A 14,352-nucleotide genomic window follows, 5' to 3' on the forward strand; every position below is an offset into this window, starting at 1 on the left:
CTACGGAGAGACGGACGGCCGATGTTGCGGACCTGTGATATACTGTAAACCTTCTATTGTCTCTCTGATCTGAATACAAACATGTTTCCTTATACCCTTCGCTGCCTGAGTCTGGTCTTTCCTTATTGTCTCCGTGCTACAAGTATCTGTACTTTGTGTGGGTCATAAGGTGAAATTCAACTCCAACAGTCCCTATAGAGGCAATGCGCGTGACATCATCGTACCCGGAAGTTATGCAGGAACCCCTACTGAGTGGCAAAAAAACGTCTGGCCTTTACAGCCCCATACATCCAGACAGAAAAGTCCTATCTGATTTTATTAAACAACATTAAACTCACCAACACGGCAGCTGTACGGAAAGCTTGAATTATCCTCTTTCTATCGGCAAAGTTTTTGTTTCATAAAAATCCACCGTAGAGACATGTTATGAGCTACTTTCTGTCAATGAATTCCGTGCAGGTGATTAATTTTCTAAGTGTCAGAGTTTGGAAGCGCTCGTTTTACAATAACACAACATCCCGCTGCCTCCTGCATCATGTGACATTTAGAAACAGGTGGTACGCAGGACCGTTGAGTGATTTCCAACGAGCGCTTCCAAACTCCAACGCTCCATGCTGCTCAATGTTTTACCACTCAGTCTAGATGAGGGGGGCGTGTTCCTTACTTCCTTCACAGGTTTTACCAATGATACTAATGAAGGCTCTGTTCCATTTAGTGTAGCACAGTGGTTCTCAAACCTTTTAATTTTAAAGGACCCCCCCATAACTCTGAGAGTGTACAAATGGAACCAAATGGACCCGTAAGGGTCCATTTGGTTCCATTTGTACACTCTCAGAGTTACACACCTTTTAAGGGGCCATTTGGAACCCCCTCAAGGAACCATGAGGGTCCCTGGACCACACTTTGAGACCCACTGGTGTAGCAGAGTGTTTCCAGTGAGCCAACATGCAACAATATCAGCACCCTGACTCTGTTTGACCAGAATGGAACAGAGCCTTCATTAGTATCATTGGAAAACACCTGTGAAGGAAGTAAGGAAGAGGCCAAATTTCTCTCCAAAATGGCTGCTGTTCATAGAGCTTATTCTGGGAGGCGAACTGTTGCTGATCTATAAGCTCACAACAATCTATAAACTCATGCTCTACAATCTATATAAGATCTATAGGCTCACAAAGCTTGTTAGGCGTCGCGATGCGTCTCGTTGTGAACTTATAGATGGGCTATAGCTTGGGCAAAGAGATGTGGTGTACAGGGGAAGTCCTGGGGGACAGCGGTCGACTAAGTATAAAGGGTTCATTATGTTTTAAGTTGTCTTCCACCTACTTTTTAAAAGTGTTCTACTATACCAACTGTTTTGTCTTTGTGAATCACTGTGTGACCTTACATGGTTTCTATGTTTCTGTCGGGTGGAAACTTCATCATTATGTCCAAAACTGTTACTTTTCAGGATTCACATTCAAAAGCATCAAAAGTAGCAGATCTAAAAGCTCAGAACGCGTTTTGTGTGACGTTGTAGTACAGATCAAGTAGGGTGTTAAAATAATGGATGATTAGAGGTTTCTGCCCGACAACAACGATATAATAAGCATGTTAAATGGTTGAAATATTAGTGTGCTAAAACAGTGATCATTATGAGTGGGTGTATGATATTAAACAGTACAGACCAGGTCCTGGGGAGGGCAGTAGAGGGACTTGTCCAGTCTACCAGGTCTCAGCAGGGCCGGGTCTATCAGGTCTGGTCCACTGCTGGCTGCGAGCACATACACACCTGATAGCAAAACACAACACAAATATTTTACCTCAAAATATCTGTATTGTGGCCTGGACCGCTGGCGTAGCGGTCCGGTCCAGGCACCTATATAGGCTCCAAAGTAGCCTGACAGCACGTCGCGGGTTCGGGTCCCAATCCCGACGGCCTTTTGCTGCATATCACTCCCCATCTCTCTACCCATTTCCTGTCAGACTACTATCCTATCAATAAAAGCATAAAAGGCACTAAAATAAAGCCTTGTTTAATTGATTGATTGAATGCTTTATTAGTCAGAAATGTAAACAGCATGTGGTACAGTCACACATTAAAGATTTAGTTCACCCCCAAAATGAGTTTTTTTCTATGGACTAGTCACCCCATGGAGACTTGAATTCATGGGGTGAAAGAAAAGCAAACACACAACATCAAAAGGAATCAAAAAGCTATAATACAAATGAATAAGCAGTCTGTCAGCATGACACCTGCATTCAAAATCATACTTGAGTAAAAGTATAAAGGTATGGTCTGCTAAATGCCTAAATTGTGGTATTGGTATCAAAATGCTTACAATGCCAAACGTAAAAAATGTGTCAAACTTCATCGACAATAGCAGATCTACAAGCTCACAACGCGTGAGCTTGTTCTACAAACAGCTAAGCAGTCTGCAAGACATTTCAGATTGAGAATTTAACCTTTGCTTTTATGAAATTATACGAGAATAATAGGGTTTTATGGCAGATGCTTCTGAACCTGCTAGTTTGACCTAATTCTCTTTAATCTTATTAAAAATGACAGTAAAGGGTTAGAAATCAGTAGTGGCGACGAGGCTTGTCACAATTATTACATAATCGTCTAAACACAATTATCTTTGCATAATCGTCATAATCATTTCCATGTTGAAAAATGTTCATGTATTTTCAAATATAAAAACATTTTGAAAGTATAAAATAATTAAATATGTCAGTAATGTCTTGTATATTTAAGTTGAAGTGTTAAGTAAGCAGAACATCATTTGAAAGTACATTTGTAGAACCTGCACACCGATCCTAATTAAAACATGTTTTTCATTCATTGCTTGGTGGCAATGCAGTCTGGACTACAGGAACTGACATGATGACCTGTCCATTATTATAAACATATGTTGTTACTTTGCTGTGTCCCGTAGTTAAATAAAGCAGACCTTAATAAAAACGAAGCAGTTATTTTAATGCTGCAATGGATCATATTTATAGAGTAGCAGAGATTTAGCAGAGACTCATTCTACAACAGCATTGGCTAATTGTTCTGGATATAATAAAACACTTTGCCCAGTAGATGTCCTCATAGCATACAATATGCTTGGTTGTAAATGAAGCTAATGGTTATGGAAACACTTCATGGTGAATAATAATAATAATAATAATAATAATAATAATAATAGCAGCTTCAATAAGTGGTATTGTACCCCTCATTGTATCCCTCTGCCTTCCTCACACAAACAATGTTTTTTTTCATGTACAGTTTATGAATGTGTGTGTGGACAGGGTGTGGTTAGTGTGGTCTTTTCTTAGATCATGGCTTGCATAACAGTGCCTTGATCACAACTCTGCTATCAATCATTAATTAAGCTTAATATCATAGACAATACTCCTGGAGAACTAAATAACCATCTACTGTATGGGTTCTTTATAATAACTATTACTAACCCGCTGCCACTGTCCTTAAGTCACAACTGGAGCAGAACAGTGGTGAAGACAGGACTAAGCCTAACACCCAGTCATCCGTCTGATATGCAGAAACAGCAGCAAGACAAACACCAAGCTAATAAACAATAACTGATAGCAGTAACACTGTACGTACCTGTGATTTATTAGCGGCAAGTATTTTACTGAGCGGAAAACATAGTTACATTAATCCTCATAAGCTACAAGACAGAAGATGAACGTTGGCTGACCCCTGTGCATGTGTCCACCATTGCATGGCAGTGTTGATCTTGTCAACTAAATATGTTCATCGACTAACTTTTATCACTGACGAAAACTAAATAAAAACTAAATAAAAACTAAATAAAAACAAAGCTATGATGACTAAAACTAAGACTGAATATAGGCCTATTGACAATTTTGTCAACAAATAAAAACTAGACTAAAATGTTAGTGAGGGACTAGTGGAGAAGAGATGCAGTAGAACTAAGAGACGAGTCATTTTATGTTCGGTTGCGCTCTGGTGTTGCGCTCTGAAAATAGCAGATCTACAAGCTCACAACGTGTCGCGCTGCGACACGTTGAGAGCTTGTAGATCGGCTATTTTCAGCATGGAATCAAGTGTGAAATCAGCCATTACGACGCCATCAAGGCACCGGCGGAAATACATTTTAGTCGACTAAATCAACTGTAGATTTAGTCGACTATAATCTTATGATATTTAGTCGACTAAAACTAGACAAAAACTAAAACATTTCAGATGACAAAAATATGATTTAAAAACTAAATGGAATTTTATTCAAAAGAATAAAACTAAATTTGCTGTCAAAATCAACACTGTTGCATGGAGAGCATTTCGTATAAAAATGTAAGAAATTAAAACTGTGTACAGCATGAGATGTGATGAACAACAGAATCACAATATGTAGTGGAGGCCTTCATCTGGTGTAAAACTACTCTGCACTTGCTTATCAGACATAGAGCTGCTTTGCATGAAGCTACAGCAGAACTACAGTACAGTATCACTCATATTATTCAGATGAAATAGACATTGTCCTACTGTACCTCTACTGGCAGACTTCACAGCATCAAACCTGAAGTGTAACAGGTGTTTCACTTGCCTTGACAGAAACAGCACGTTTCTGCCTTGATGGAAGAGCTTTAAATGGAATAATTGCTTCATACTGAACATACTTTATGTTTAATTATCTCCTCTGTCCTACAGAGACCATATACTGTAGAACAGCTAACTATGTGAGTAGAGACTGCATTTCCTAACAGTATTGCTAGTATCATTTGGTGACATTTATGAGTTAAATGTTTTGTTTCTAATGAAATGTAAACTTTTCTAGAACCTGATGGATGCCACTATGGAGCCAAAACAACAGCCAGCATCCAACAAGTCTGGTCTCTATTTTCTCTATTTTATTTAGATCTGATATTACACAAATTCAGCATTTTATAAACGATTTAAATGTCACCATAATTGAAAAGCAAGTCTTTTATACTCTATCATGAAGTTAGTTCTAGCATTCAGTGGCTAGAATGAAAGGCATCTCTGTGGGGTGACAGGAATGGAATACATATGAGATCATTTATAAGTTTAACAGGTTTTTGATTGTTTAGTTTGCAGTAGTTTCTAAACGTTTACCATGGAGGGCCAAGAGTATTGCATGTCCTATGCATATCATATGATTTCACTGAATAGTTCAACTCCTCTGTAATGACATAAACTCCTGTAGTGTTGGGTTGAGATGAGGACAACACTGTTTATTGCATTGCTTTAAGATGATAGTTTGTACTCTTCCTGTCTGTCTCAGGCTGGTGTCACAGGCAGCTGGATTATTACTTATCCTTGCTCTGCTTTCTGTTGACTCTGGTCACACTCCTACAGACCCTCTATAGTGAGTACTGTACTTCATGTCTCCTATAATAGACCCTCTATAGTGAGTACTGTACTTCATGTCTCCTATAATAGACTCTATAGTGAGTACTGTACTTCATGTCTCCTATAATAGACTCTATAGTGAGTACTGTACTTCATGTCTCCTATAATAGACTCTATAGTGAGTACTGTACTTCCAGATTTCCACCAACCATACTGTAGGTCTATGTCATCTTGCTGCAGGGCTACTTACAGTAGCAGTGCACTGGTTCTCAGCCTTTTTTAATTACAAGGACCCCCAGTTTGATATACAATAGGCTGTGGACCCTCTTTTGATAAAGGTTTTATCCACACTGTAAAACCCACAGTGTTAATTGAACTCTGAAAGTGTACCAGTGGCGCCAAATGGGTCCATTTGGTTCTATCAGAGTTACAGACCCGTAAGGGTCCATTTGGACCCCTGGTGGTCACCGGACCGGATGTTGAGAACCAGTCTTAAATCTCTTATGTCAGTACACTGAACATTAGACAGCACAAACATTCACTCTCAGCCTAGAGGCAGAGCAGAGACAGAGCAGCAGTTTACCCACAATGCAGTGTGAACATTGACCTACTTCCATCCATCATACTGACAGTTGAGGTTTCTACAGTGTCTTATTTTACCTTTAGGCTTTTAGCTGACAACATGTCCAAACACAGAGTCATCTTCATTTCATAAGTTGACAACATTGCTAGCATTAGTAAGTAGAACAAGGTTCAGAACCATAGCAGCACACAACAACATCTCTCCAGTGTTCATTTAACGTAGGATCATCCATTTTTACACTTTCAGTCAAATTCATAATCAGTAGGTTGTAGAGTAAGATATCTGAACAGTCTCTGTTGTTATTGTCTCCGCCAGAGGTGGAGAGTATGTTTTCGTTCTGTCCCGCTGTGTGTCCCCCCCCCCCACTAGCCAAGCTAACATTGGTCAAGCTTCACGTGACACGTGACAATATGTTGTCACCAATGCTTTTGATTGGCTAGCGAGACGTATGACGAAATAAAATCCTATAAATAGGTGTGTCACTTCAAAAAAGCATTTATGTTTTTGAAGTGAGGTAAGACAGGATCAATCAGTCTTGATTGGAACAGTACCTTCCAGTACAAATCACCCTGTCCGTGCGTGTGTGTGTCCCTCTGAGAACACCTAACATTGGTCAAGTTTCACGTGACATCACAATATGTAATATAATTATATAAATAGCTTAGACAGGAACAGTACTTTCCAGTACAAACAGAGATCACAGCTGAGATCACACAATGCAACTAACTCCCATTACGCAAACTGAAGAAGCAGCAAATCATCGTCTGAAACCTGATGAAGAAGCAAAGGCGCAGAAGGCCAAAGCTAAGAAACAGAGACAAAGAACACTAAACAGAGACAAAGAATCCCTAAATGACAAAAAACGAAGACGAGCCACAAATGCTGACAACATGACACAGCAAAGATTGCTACAATCTCTGGAAGAAAAAGTACAAGAGTCTGTAAAGAACATCGAAAGGAAAAGAAGGCACTGGTCACAGTATTCAATAGATGAAAGACAACATCAACAAGCACATAACACCAGTAAGAAGAGACGCTACAGATCACAAGAACTAGCAGTTGATGAAGCTGCTGCCGCATTCTTAGTGCAAGATAAAATATGATTTTTAGAACATATTTTTGACAATAAATATTTCTTTATGTTCCTTACTTATGTTCCATTACTTTAACTTTATGTTCCATTACTTTAACATTCACCTTTTAACAAAGAACTTTTTGTTTAACTAAAAGATATATCTTTTACCCTACTGTATCTCATTAGTTATTGCTATGATAATATAATTGCTATGATATAGTAACATGTTCTATTTTAAGTAAGAATTAGAACATTCCCAGAAAACTATGGTTAAAGATAGGGTAAGTGATTTAATTTGATTAAAATAGCACGGGTCTGCTGGCGGAGACTTGTGCTCCGAGGAGCACATTTTCTAGTTTGGTGTTTGTTTTTGACCTCCTTTGTGTCTGTCTGTCTGTCTGTCTGCTTTGTTTTCAACGGCACACATCACACCGGATGCTGGCCCTTTGTTGTCCTGTATCCATGGCAACGGCTGTTGGGATGACGGCTGTACTGACGACGGCTGTTCTTCAAACACTTAAAAAAGAATAGCAGATATACAAGCGCTGCGAGCTTGTAGATCTGCTATTTTTGAATAGCCAAAGTATCCAATATGGATAAAGGGGTGAAAATGTATTAACACCTTCTGCTGGGGACCCCCTGGAACCCCCTCAAGGACCACTGAAGACCACTAAAGGGAGCAACAACAACACTGTAAGTGAAACACACTACAGGACAGGTTTGTGAGCAGCAGTAATGGCTGCCATGAATCTGACTGCCTAGGCCCAGATTTCACTACACACAACAAACTAATACAAAATCACCACATTTCTGGTATAAAACCAAGACAAGGCTTTGTTTTACATTGCAAGGTGCTCATATTGAACATGTTAAATGTTCTAATACTTCATTTACCTGAACAAACAGGGAACAACGGGAGACCTGAGTCAGTTTTGGTGTTCTTTATCTCTACCTTGTTCATCTGAAGAAAGATGTCACCTGACCACCTAAAACTACCTGTCTCACAGGCGGATTTGCCACCTTGTGGCGAAAAGTGGGATAGGTCTGTTCCTAAAATATAAGTTCCCTGCTCGTTCTAATACGGCTCTTAAAAATACAAAGAACACATACATAATAAGCAAAAATGTGACTATACATTTGTGTATGTCACACGTGTCACCTTGATGTTCCAGTCTCAGTCTAGCATGCAACAGTCCAGACTGACAGAGCTGACTCACAGACTGGACTCTGTGCAGCAGGCCTACCAGCTGCTGTTCTCCAACTCCCTGCTGCCCTCAACCTCTACTGTCCTGATACCAACACTATACCAGCAACCTGTCCTCAACCTCTACTGTCCTGATACCAACACTATACCAGCAACCTGCCCTCAACCTCTACTGTCCTGATACCAACACTATACCAGCAACCTGCCCTCCACCTCTACTGTCCTGATACCAACACTATACCAGCAACCTGTCCTCAACCTCTACTGTCCTGATACCAAAACTATACCAGCAACCTGCCCTCAACCTCTACTGTCCTGATACCAACACTATACCAGCAACCTGCCCTCAACCTCTACTGTCCTGATACCAACACTATACCAGCAACCTGTCCTCAACCTCTACTGTAAAAATGAAAATGTATATTATGTACAGTATGAACAGGTCTTCAGGAGTGAGTATCTGGGTAATGTATGTAGTCTATAAAAAGCTATCAACAATGAATATACGAGCATATTTAGTAACACTAGTCATATAAAACCTAAAGTTTAATCATCATAACATGAATTAGCAGAAAGCAGAAACATTTACACTGTTTTGTGCTTCTTTAATTTGACATTTAGCAAGGAGAGCTGGTGAGATTTTTTAATGAGAGCTACCCTCTATGGAATTAACTGTACAGGGATCAACACCACTATATTAAAAAGCTTACCCATGAGTTGTATATAGTATGTAATCATATATTAAATAATACTTAGATAAAAATAATGTTGCACATATGTTACACATACTCAAGTTACCAAGTAGATATATTTTATCTACTCATACCACGATAGATCATTTTTGAACATACTGGTTTTATAAGCTAACAATGGTGATCAATGTCTGTTACCATGACCTTTCTGTAGGTGGATCATGTAAAAGATAATACAATTTCATATTTAATTTTGCTCTTCCAAACTGACATACAGGCTGACTGTTCCGTTCCGACAATTTCGCCCCAAAAAAGGGGTTTGGGGCCCCTGAGACCAAACGGCCCCAAGTTGGGGGTGTTCAGTATGAACTTGTGATGGCCCAAGGTATATGCTCACTGGAAATAATAGTGAAAAAAAGTTAGCAGAGAACATCCTGAGGGCTGGGCCTGGCTCCCGGTCTAAAGCATTAAGCTTGGCGGGCCCTATGCCTGGAGTCTTACATTTCATTTAGAAAAAGCATGGCTCATGGCACATCTGTTTACATACATACACACACTGAGATATTTATGTATGTATGTATGTATGTATGTATGTATGTATGTATGTATGTATACAGTATATGTATATATGTATGTATGTATGTATGTATGTATGTATGTATGTATGTACGTACGTATGTATGTACCGGTATGTATGTAAACAGATGACACAAACATGCCTATTACTAATGTGTCCCAACACGTTAATATTCACTTGCTACACTCTTAGTACACCTTGTCAGCCTCCTGTCTCTCATCCTGAGTCTCTCCTAGCCTCACGTAGCCATACTATATCACTGCGTGGATATGAGTCTGGTGCTTCTATGAGGACGTCTGGAACCAGGGATGTCTTACTGGGGGACACTGTCTGGAACCAGGATGTCTTACTGGAGGACACTGTCTGGAACCAGGGATGTCTTACTGGAGGACACTGTGTGGAACCAGGATGTCTTACTGCAGGACACTGTGTGGAACCAGGATGTCTTACTGGAGGACACTGTGTGGAACCAGGATGTCTTACTGGAGGACACTGTGTGGAACCAGGATGTCTTACTGCAGGACACTGTGTGGAACCAGGGAAGTCTTACTGGAGGACACTGTGTGGAACCAGGATGTCTTACTGGAGGACACTGTGTGGAACCAGGATGTCTAACTGGAGGACACTGTGTGGAACCAGGATGTCTTACTGCAGGACACTGTGTGGAACCAGGATGTCTTACTGGAGGACAGTGTGGAACCAGGATGTCTTACTGGAGGACACTGTGTGGAACCAGGATGTCTTCCTGGAGGACACTGTGTGGAACCAGGATGTCTTACTGGAGGACACTGTGTGGAACCAGGATGTCTTACTCAGAGCTGCCAACTCTCACCCTTTGAGAGTGAGAGTCACGCAATTTAACCTCTTCTCACGCCTCACGCCACACTTGCCATTTCTCACGCTTTTTCCCCCCTCTCACAGCAAAAAAAAAAAAAAAAAGAGCAATCGGGTGGAAAACGCAAGCCTCGTCCTAAAACACACTGCCACCCTTTTTTCGCGGACCGTGGCCGCCGCATTAGACCGGGGGCGAGGGTGTTTTAGGACGACTTTTCCATATTTGTGGTTGGTGCGCTGCGCGATGGGATGTACTGCAGCCACGGTTCACATGACGCTCGTCTGTCACTAATACAAACCAATCAGAGGCAGCTTAAGGCGGGTCATTGCGTCTCTCTAGCCAAGGAGAAGGATTTAAGGAAGCACAACAGTGCACTTTGGTGGAGAAATTAAAAAAGTATACAACGTGAAACGCCGACCGACGCGTCTGTGTCAGCGCCTCAATATGCCGTGACTGATTCTGAAGCGGGTCAAACGGTAGATCACTTAACCACCTCCTTTTTACAAACACATTATCTTTACAAATCATTTTATTTTGATGAAATGGTGGGTCTGACTACATGAGACTTAAACGTTACACAGGCTGCTGGTGAGCAGCATACATGTGACTAGCAGTGTTAGTCAAATCACTGGTTCTCAACCTGTGTGTCGGGACCAGGGACCCACAAGTCCCAGGGGGGTCCCCACGTAATTTTTTTGTTGGGGGGGGGGGGGGGTCCCCAGATGACAGTAAAGTGACCATTTTTTTAAAGACCTTTTTAATACAAAAAAAAGAAGGAAGAAATGAAATTTTAAATATCATTACTGCATGAAAAGTAATCAACAAACAATACTATAGGAAATTGTAATTTGTGAAAATAGCTGATCTACAAGCTCACAACACATCATATCTCGGCATGTTGGTAGTTTGTAGATCGGCTATTTTTACTCTTATAGTGTGACACTCTTGTATGATGAAGTAGGGCAGTGGTTCTCATACTTTTTAATTTCATGGACCCCCAGTTTAATAAGCATTAGCCCACGGACCCCCATTTGATACCTCTTTGCTATCTCTGGGACCCCAATCTATACTAAGAAATCCTAACTCTGAGAGTGTACAAATGGAACACTCTCATAGTTAAAGTCATGCAACTCCTCAAGGACCCCTGGGGGTCCCCGGACCCCAGTTTGAGAACCGCTGAAGTAAGGCATTCATTTATGAAAAAACATAAAGTTGAAATATGGAAATACAAGGTTTCGGCCTGACAGCGAAGATATATATATGATTTAAGCATTTGCATTTATCCATCAAAACATTATGTTTATTTGTATTTATTCATTTCCTTCACTTGCTGACGTGCTGCTGCGCAACAGGGAAGATATCCGCCAGGCCAGGTGGCCCTACCCAGGCCCATGAAATTGATAGGCAGTCTACAGTAGCCAATTAGAATGAAATCTGCTAAAACTGACTCATACACTAATACAGAACCATATATAGGCAAAATATTGTCTCTGACTCTCTGTCGGTTGGGAAAACTGTTTACCTTTTATTTTAAAACAATTTCAAATGGTGAAAAAAGCCAATCTACGAGCTATAATTATTAAAAATTAAGAAATACTATATTTTAAATAGTGAAAAATACAGAAAATAGGGGAAAATACATAAAATCTCTAATCTGTGATTCTAATGTGATTAATGTGACCCCTGCAGTCAGTGAAGTCCAGGGCTGAATGTGACAAATATTGAGACAAATAGGCTATAACCCAATACATAATTTTATGAAATAAATGGGTTATATTTTACAGATACAGTAGTTACACTATTCTTGTACTATATTAAAATTAAATCATCCTTATTTTATTAAATATTAAATTTATTAAATTCATTATTTCCGTGGACTTAAAAATCATCGTTTTATTTGATGGCCTTCTTTTTGATTGGCCTTTATTACAGGCCCTACCAGCCTGTAGGGGGAGGTAGAGAGTCACATTATAATACCAGCCTGTAGGGGGAGGTAGAGAGTAACATATTATAATACCAGCCTGTAAGGGGAGGTAGAGAGTAAAATTATAATACCAGCCTGTAGGGGGAGGTAGAGAGTAACATTATAATACCAGCCTGTAGGGGGAGGTAGAGAGTAACATATTATAATACCAGCCTGTAGGGGGAGGTAGAGAGTAACATATTATAATACCAGCCTGTAGGGGGAGGTAGAGAGTAACATAGTATAATACCAGCCTGTAGGGGGAGGTAGAGAGTAACATATTATAATACCAGCCTGTAGGGGGAGGTAGAGAGTAACATATTATAATACCAGCCTGTAGGGGGAGGTAGAGAGTAACATATTATAATACCAGCCTGTAGGGGGAGGTAGAGAGTAACATATTATAATACCAGCCTGTAGGGGAGGTAGAGAGTAACATAGTATAATACCAGCCTGTAGGGGGAGGTAGAGAGTAACATACTATAATACCAGCCTGTAGGGGGAGGTAGAGAGTAACATATTATAATACCAGCCTGTAGGGGGAGGTAGAGAGTAACATATTATAATACCAGCCTGTAGGGGGAGGTAGAGAGTAACATAGTATAATACCAGCCTGTAGGGGGAGGTAGAGAGTAACATATTATTATACCAGCCTGTAGGGGGAGGTAGAGAGTAACATATTATAATACCAGCCTGTAGGGGGAGGTAGAGAGTAACATATTATAATACCAGCCTGTAGGGGAGGTAGAGAGTAACATAGTATAATACCAGCCTGTAGGGGGAGGTAGAGAGTAACATATAATACAGCCTGTAGGGGGAGGTAGAGAGTCACATATTATAATACCAGCCTGTAGGGGGAGGTAGAGAGTAACATATTATAATACCTTTGCTCTAAGTGAAACCTGTGTCCAAACCCAATGTTGAATAAATGTGACTAACAATAGCATAATGTAGTCGTGTTTTTCATCAGAATTAATGAATAAATGCAATTATTAACACTATATAAGCATGAGGGGGCCGACAGGGAGAGCAGCTGGCATGGGGGTGAAGACATCAGTCTTAATGTTAAATTCCTCTAAATCAGCGTTAAAAAGGGCCCTTTTTAAATTTTGGGCCCCCAAAATTTTTTTTCGCCGCCGGCCTTCGGCCGGCGGCCGAACGCATTATGACTGTTAAAGTCTCACTCTTACAAATTTCTGAAAGTTGGCAGCCCTGTCTTACTGCAGGACACTGTGTGGAACCAGGATGTCTTACTGGAGGACACTGTGTGGAACCAGGATGTCTTACTGGAGGACACTGTGTGGAACCAGGGAAGTCTTACTGGAGGACACTGTGTGGAACCAGGATGTCTTACTGCAGGACACTGTGTGGAACCAGGATGTCTTACTGCAGGACACTGTGTGGAACCAGGATGTCTTACTGCAGGACACTGTGTGGAACCAGGATGTCTTACTGGAGGACACTGTGTGGAACCAGGATGTCTTACTGGAGGACACTGTGTGGAACCAGGATGTCTTCCCAGCCACACAACACTCAGGGCTGAAGTGCTTTGAACACATCTTTGTGTGTGATGTAATCTGTATGAACATTACACAGAATAAATATGTGTTCCATTGAGGATATAAGCACGTTACTTAATTAGCGTAATTTAAACCTGAACATTTGAGGTCGGGTGACAGCAAGACCAGTTACAGTAACGTTAACGTTGCAAGGGATGTGAGTCTTAAAGTCTTCTATATTACATTAAATTACATTACATTTAAATCTTGCTTAAATGGTGGGTTTTACTTCTTAAATATTAAGTCCAAGATGTGCGTTGATATTTCAGCTCGTGTACATTACTATGTGAAACCTAGCTAGGATGTAATGCTAACGTTAGATAAGTCAGATAGGGGCTAACGCTAACAGGGGCTAACGCTAACAGGGGCTAACGCTAAGCAAAACCTTGTTTTACCTTGAAATTTGGTCCAATATCGCTCCGGATTTTCACAATCCATTGTCTCCTAAGTTTGTCCATCGCTGGAAAACGATGGAACGACAATGATTTGCCAGATTCCCGCCGTTTATCAGATTTGCAGCCCGGCACACAGCAACACAACATTG

This window comes from Gymnoscopelus braueri, assembly GCF_963280865.1.
Source record: "Gymnoscopelus braueri genome assembly, chromosome: 11".
Taxonomy (NCBI): domain Eukaryota; kingdom Metazoa; phylum Chordata; class Actinopteri; order Myctophiformes; family Myctophidae; genus Gymnoscopelus; species Gymnoscopelus braueri.